Below are 6,979 nucleotides of genomic sequence, written 5' to 3'. Positions count from 1 at the left end.
AGACACAAAACAACCACAAGGAGTCACAAAATGCCCTCAGAAAGACACAGAACAACCACCAGGAGACACAAAATGACCTAAAAATGACAAAACAACCACAAGGAGACACAAAACAACCACAAGGAGACACAAAACAACCACAAGGAGACACAAAACAATCACAAGGAGTCACAAAATGACCTCAAAAAGACACAAAACAACCACAAGAAGACACAAAACAACCACAAGGAGTCACAAAACAATCACGAAAACCCGCATAACAACTACCGAGCGACATAAACCACTGCAAAGTCTGTGTGTCTTGCTCCTCTGTAGGAGAGGTGGTGGGGCCCTTTACATATCTGTGCCCAGGGGCCCATTGCCTCATAATTCGCCCACGCCTCCAGGTCTGCAGGTCGCACCGGTGCCACAGTTAAACTGATAGATGGGGGAGGTCCTCTGTCTCCGTGCAACACACTCTGTGGGCTTTTGAAGGTTAATAGCCAAAAGATTGATCCATCAATCGCTTTAAAGCCTCAAATAATACCGTCCCATGCTTGGTTTAAAACTAATTTCTCGCTTTTTTACCGGATAATGTTGGACACATATAGGCATGCCCTTGGACACGATTTCACATACTCTGCTGCAGAATGTGGCTGCTGCTGCCAGTCAGAGAAACACACACACTCCCTCACACTCACATGCAGCATCTAGATTGAGTTTTCGTACTCAGTGATTGGACTTGATATGTTCGTCAACGTCACAGCAGCATCCCAGGCGCCCTGAGACCCAACACGCTGCATATGCTGCGCAACAGCACCTGTAACGTTTGAGCCGACCCAGAAGCGTCACATTTGAAGCCATCACACCACATCTTGTCATGCCACTGCCATAACTGAATTGATTGCGCGCTATCATATTGCAGATAGTCCCAGAATATCATTAGAGCAGACATGAGAATGTTAATTTAGTAGGATGGAGAATTGTTGCATCAAGTCCAGATGATCTGCAGACGTTAAATGTGTCTCAATAACTGGCTTAAATAGTGAGGTATGTGAGTTTAATTAGACTTGAGTGTCAGTGCAGACTTCACAGAGAGAAATAAATGCACAAAAACACCCCGACAGTGAAGTGAGAGCTGAGAGGTAAGACACCAGGCGGCCAAATCGACGTTAAGATATAACAAATGGAAGCAAAGGCTTCATGTCACACTTTTGACTATGCATCCACTGCCAAAGCGCTGGTGGTATTACATGCTGTAATCTGGCATTCACACATTTTTTCTTTACCCCCCTCCTCATTCATTGATGGTGCATTTCTTCCCTGATAAAGGCGGTGTGCTGCGATGCTTGTAACATCAATCACATCCAGTGCACGGGGCGCGTATCGTCTTCCGTCTATCAGCTCGAAAGTGCTCTCCGCCTCGGGTGTGTGGGATATGTGCTTCTCCGCTCTATTATCCCGTAAAAATCTGATTCTGTCTTCTCGGGAGCTGTGTTAGTGAGTGGCCGTGCTGGACGTGCCATTTATTTCCCCTCCGCTCACAGCCTAAAGTTGGGACTTAAGACTTTTTTTTTTTTCAGCACCACTTTTTCCGTGGACAGCGCTCAGCGATGATTCTGGGGGGATCGACGCAGCCTCGACATGCGTGTGGATTCCTGTTGGATACTATTCAGAAACAATCTTTAGGTGTTAATTAATTTTAAAACAAAGCAAAGCCAGGAAACCCTCCCTTCCCATTGTGACAGACCCAACAAGATGCGATTTTGCTTTGGATATGGGTCACTTCTTATGAAAGGATTCTTCGTGGGCAGGAGATAGGGGTAAGTACAGCCACCCAGGCTGTAAAAAAAAAATGGGTCATCCACGCCAAATCAAATGTTTAGAAAACGTCGTGACTTAAATTGACTTAAATCTCAAGGCGGAGCGTTGAGGAGACAATTAGGATCCGTGATACAAATGTGAGGATCCGACGCAAAAAAAACATGTTGGTGCGACTGTTTCCAACGCTGCTTTTATACTTAAATCAATTCATGACTCATAATGGCTGTGACAGTTTTTGAAAAGTAGATGTGTGGATTGTCCACGAGCACGAGTGCAACGCCCAGGACTGTAGGTGCATTGATTGTTTTTACGCGTTAAGGCGCAGCGTTTTGTGTGTGGAGCTCTGTGCCTCGCTGCGCTGCAGAGGCGCCCCAAGTATCTCTCTCTCTCTCTCTCTCTCTCTCTCTCCCTCTCCCTCTCTCTGTCTTTCTCTCTTTCTCTCTCTCTCACACACACACACATAAAAAAAATATGATAAAAGAATGACTCAATATCCAAAAACTGCTGGAGCTCCAGGGTGTAAATATGATTATAGTTACAGCTGTGAAAAGCGCGCAGATTAGACCAAACCGTGGACAAATCTTTTCTGCAATACAAGCCAATCCAGTTTGACTCTGAATGGCAACAACAGGATGCAAACAGCCGCTTCTCCTTCTTCTCCTTCTCCCCTCAGCTCCCCCACATTTATCTAATCTCCACCTCTGTGTTCGTGTCTCCCTCTCAGCCCCTGAAACAAGTTGAGTCACGTAGGGGAGCACCCCGGCTGGCTGGGTGGTGTTTTGTGAGTGTGTGTGCGTGTGTGTGTGTGTGTGTGTGTGTGTGTGTGTGTGGGGTGGATGTGGAGGGGTGGTGATGGTGGTGATGGGTGGGGGGGGGATGAACGGTGTGTGAACCATCGATTGTCAGTCACAGTGCTGTGCAGATGTGCAGCCTCCTGGCAGTGGAAGCGAGATTGGAGACAGCGGTAGAACTGCTGATGTGAGACTGCTGCTGTGTACCCCAGAGCAAACTTTAATAGGTTACTTAGGCATGCACGGTTGTTACTTCAAGGCCATTATTTTGTTGACAGCGATGTGCATTATGCTTTATTTGCATGTTTGTCTGCTGGCGTTTTAAAACACAAGGCTGGAGGTATAGTGGTCAAGGACCGTAAGACGAAGCCAAGCTACCTGACACACAAAGAGACCTCGGTATTAATACTGCTTCCATTTTGGGCTGCTCCCTCAGGCCTTATTGTGGGGCCAGAGATTAGCTTTGTGCTATCTTACTCTCATTGCTCCAATTCATGGTGGGGGGGGCTGCCATGATTGCAGTCAAATATGCCATTGTCTGCATTCCCTCTGAACTTACAGCCAAGAGGGGAAATGTTCCTCATATCAGTGGGTAATTATCTAAAGAGTCTGACTCAGCAAAAAGAGAGGTTTTAATTCAATCTCATCCAGCTTCGCGAGCCCCCACGAGATAGATTTTATGTCTTACGTTGGGTTATTCTCGTTGGCATGCTCTTCACAACTGCAGTGACTGATAGCCTACCTGGATCTCGCTACAAAGCACGCTTAAGAAATCTCCCCCGGAGAGAGATTGGGAGGAATACTGTGTGTGTAGATTGTAGCCAGCAGGAAGGTGCAGGGGCTTATTCAAACAGCCTTAGATTTACTTTTCCGAGCTTTGCCTGGCTTATCTTGTCCTCCGAGTTAGTTTAGCAAGTGCAGACTCAGCGTAAGACCCCTGGTTTGCCTGCTGCAAAGTTCTCTTTAATGTGTCATGGGCCAGAGTGTAAGCAGATACTGTAGCATTGCTTCATTCTCTGCTTAATAATACACGAGGACACACCAGCATGTTGTAGATTAGTTTGCCCGGGGAATACAAGTGCATCCTTACATTTCATTCTGGTGGGGTCAAATAATGAACACATTCTCTTGATGGAAACCACGATCATCAAAGTGATTGAAATCTTTCCAGGAGGGAGGGAGGGAGGGAGGGTTTTGAGCCTGCTCTCCAGCCTGCAGAGAGCCTCTCCACTCTCCAAACCCTTTACTGTAACTGCAGCATGGATCCAAGAGCAAGACGGCAATAAACAAACGTGTGCACTGTTTCCCAAAACAGACCCATGGTTAAATTCCCGACAGACCTCTGTTGTTCCCTTTTACAAAGGCTTGTGCTGGAAATGGGAAAATGTGTGCGCAGTGTATAGAGAGCCCAGGTTCTAGCTTCATTCTCCTCCCGGCAGACGCCATCTGCTCACTGGGGAGGTTTTCCAAACATTTCCATAGTAAAGACAGGGGAAATGAGAAACATGGCTACACTACAAACACAGCAGGCTCTGTTTTTTTCCTTAAAATAAAAAACAGGTCACTTAATCTGGAAAAAAGGAATGAGTAAACATACCTAAATAAATACATGACAAATAAAAATCCCTGCACCAAGTCGTGCCCTCATGTGGCATTAGCACAGTATGCATGCACACACATCGGAGCAGATTTCAGGCGGGATGGACACATGTGCATTAGTCAAAATTTAAAGGAACAGTGTGTAAGACATAGGGGGATTTAGTGGCATCTAGTGGTGAGGATTGCAGATTGCAACCGGGTGAAACTTCTCCCAGTTAGAATTTCTTCAGTGTTCATTGTTCATTGTTCAGGTGGTTTTAACCAGGAGCCGAATCATCTGCAGAGGTCTCTTCCTCTCCCAAACAAATGGACCAGGTGATTAAAACCGATAAAAACACTGAATTAAGCAGTTTAGCTTTACAAATCAGTGTTTTTTCCTATACTGTTTGGCACACTGCAGACAAGCCGCTTGTGCAGCACCTGCTAATGTTTGCTCATTATTTCTAAACCTGAAGTTCAGGAGGTTTTTACTGGGAGCTGAATTATCCACAGAGGTCTCTTTGTCTCCAAAACAAACCAACCTAGTGATTTAAACCTGTAAAACCACTGAATCAAGCAGTTTCACATTACAAATCAGTGTTTTTTCTACACTGTTTGGGACGCTGCAGACAAGCTGCTCGCCCAGCACCTGCTAATCTGTGTTCACCTTTTTTCTCTGATAATTTAAGATCCAAATGTTCAGGAGGTTTTTACCAGTAGCTGAATTATCCACAGAGGTCTCTTCCTCCCCAAAACGAACCGACCTAGTGATTTAAACCTGTAAAACCACTGAATCAAGCAGTTTCGAGTTACAAATCAACATTTCTCCCATGCTGGTCAGCATACCAGAGATAAGGCCGCTAGTCCAGTACCTGCTAATCTGTGTTCACCTTTTTTCTCTGATAATTTAAGATCCAAATGTTCAGGAGGTTTTTACCAGGAGCAGAATTATCCACAGAGGTCTCCTCCTCTCCAAAACAAACCAACTAAGTGATTTAAACCGGTAAAAGCACTGAATGAAGCAGTTTCAGCTTACAAATCAGTGTTTTTTCTATGCTTAATTTAGTTTATTTCGGTCATTTTCCAATTTATAAAACAAAAATATACTGGTTGATAGACAATACATAAACATTAAGTTAATGTTTTTTTTAACATTATAAAAAAACAAAACAAAACAAAACAGGACCATAAAAGGTGTAGGCTGAAGCCCTAGCTTATTACACCTACCTACGCCCACCTATAAGAAACTGGCAGAACTAAGTATATATACATTATATAGGCGTATTGTCTGCCCAAAAATCCCAAACACATTTCATGTACACTCTGGTGTTCATACTTCAGTTTTATATTTGTTAATCATCTTGTGTTTAAATATTTTTTTAATCTATTGTGTGTATTACGCACTTTCATTTCTGTTTCAACCCCATTCCACAAATTTACTCCATATCCTGAAACACACCTTTGTTTTACATTTGTTCTGGTCTTCGTTTTAATGTGAACACACAGCTCCCTCTCAGTTCACACTGACATTCTCTTATTTGAAACAACCTCTGGATACAGTCTGATAGCATGCCGTTGTATGCTTTGTATATCAGTGATGCTATTTCAAGATCTACAAGTTCACTTAATTTGAGTGCCTGTGAATTTATGAATAATTGGCAATGCTGGCCGGCATGTCAGAGACAAGGCTGCTAGCCCAGCACTTGCCTGTCTGTGTTATCTTTTTTCGCTAATAATTTAAGATCCAGATGTTTAGGAGGTTTTTACCAGGAGCCAGATTATCCACAGAGGTCTCTTCCTCTCCAAAACAAAAGGACCAGGTGATTTAAATAGGTGTAAAAATGAATAAAGCAGTTTCACTTTAAAAAAAAAATTGTTTTTAACACTATGGTCGCAGAGGAGCTGCTAACTACAGTGGCAAAAGCGAAAACATGAAAATGCAAATCAATCAATCATCAATCAATTTTATTTATAAAGCCCAATATCACAAATCACAATTTGCCTCACAGGGCTTTACAGCATACGACATCCCTCTGTCCTTATGACCCTCGCAGCCCTGTCTAGAGCTAATGTTTGGTTTGTTTGTGTCAGCTACCGTAGAAATGTGGTGGTGCAACATGGTGATCTCCATAGACAAGGGCCTGCTCCGTTAGCAGATATAAACAGCTCATTGTAACAATTTTAATTTTTAGGTGGTCATACGCTAAAGAAAACATACTTATATTATATTGCATTTCTGCAGAAAAGGCACACATGTTCACATAACAATGGATGCAGTAAATGAAGTGTTTGATGCTAAATATTTTCTTGCAGAGGACTCCCACACCCCCTGTCTCCCCCAGGTATTGAAGCAAAACCTACACTCTTACACACAGAGATGTATTTCTTTAGAAGTGTGCATGAATTTCCTGTCATCTGTCAGGTTTCAGGAAAACATCCTATAATTAGAAAACCACATTTCGTTCCTCTGAGGACAGTTTCTTTGTATTTTATATGTTAACGATATATGAAAATGCTTAAAGTCTCTGATATCTAAGCTAATGGAAACATGATGCGTATGAGTTACATCAGCAGGAGTTCATGAAGACCATTAAGTCAGAATCATAAGAGACCACTGACACTGAGAGGATGCCCTATCTTCTGATGGATGGAAATTAAATGTTTGTCCTTGTAACAGGTAAACAGACGCTATTATCTCTTGAGGTTCTGCTGTTTCAATTTTGTGCACTAGGTTGTAAATTTAGACTAAAGCAACAGGTAGAAATTAGACCCCCAAATAGCATTTTAACGTCGGTAATACATCTTGT

At 43.1% G+C, this 6,979-nt stretch overlaps 1 protein-coding gene across 1 annotated transcript in view; it reads left to right on the top strand.

Moving 5' to 3' along the window:
• The first annotated feature begins 1,531 nt into the window (after nt 1-1,531).
• grm4 (glutamate receptor, metabotropic 4) overlaps nt 1,532-6,979 on the top strand; it is a 277,637-nt gene continuing 272,189 nt past the window's right edge. The window contains exon 1 of the mRNA XM_050038398.1: nt 1,532-1,802. The gene's annotated coding sequence lies outside the window, so the exon portion shown is untranslated. The remainder of the gene's footprint in view (nt 1,803-6,979) is intronic.

The sequence above is a fragment of the Epinephelus moara genome, chromosome 24, assembly GCF_006386435.1.
Source record: "Epinephelus moara isolate mb chromosome 24, YSFRI_EMoa_1.0, whole genome shotgun sequence".
NCBI lineage: Eukaryota > Metazoa > Chordata > Actinopteri > Perciformes > Serranidae > Epinephelus > Epinephelus moara.
This window is presented reverse-complemented; position numbering and strand designations above follow the sequence as displayed.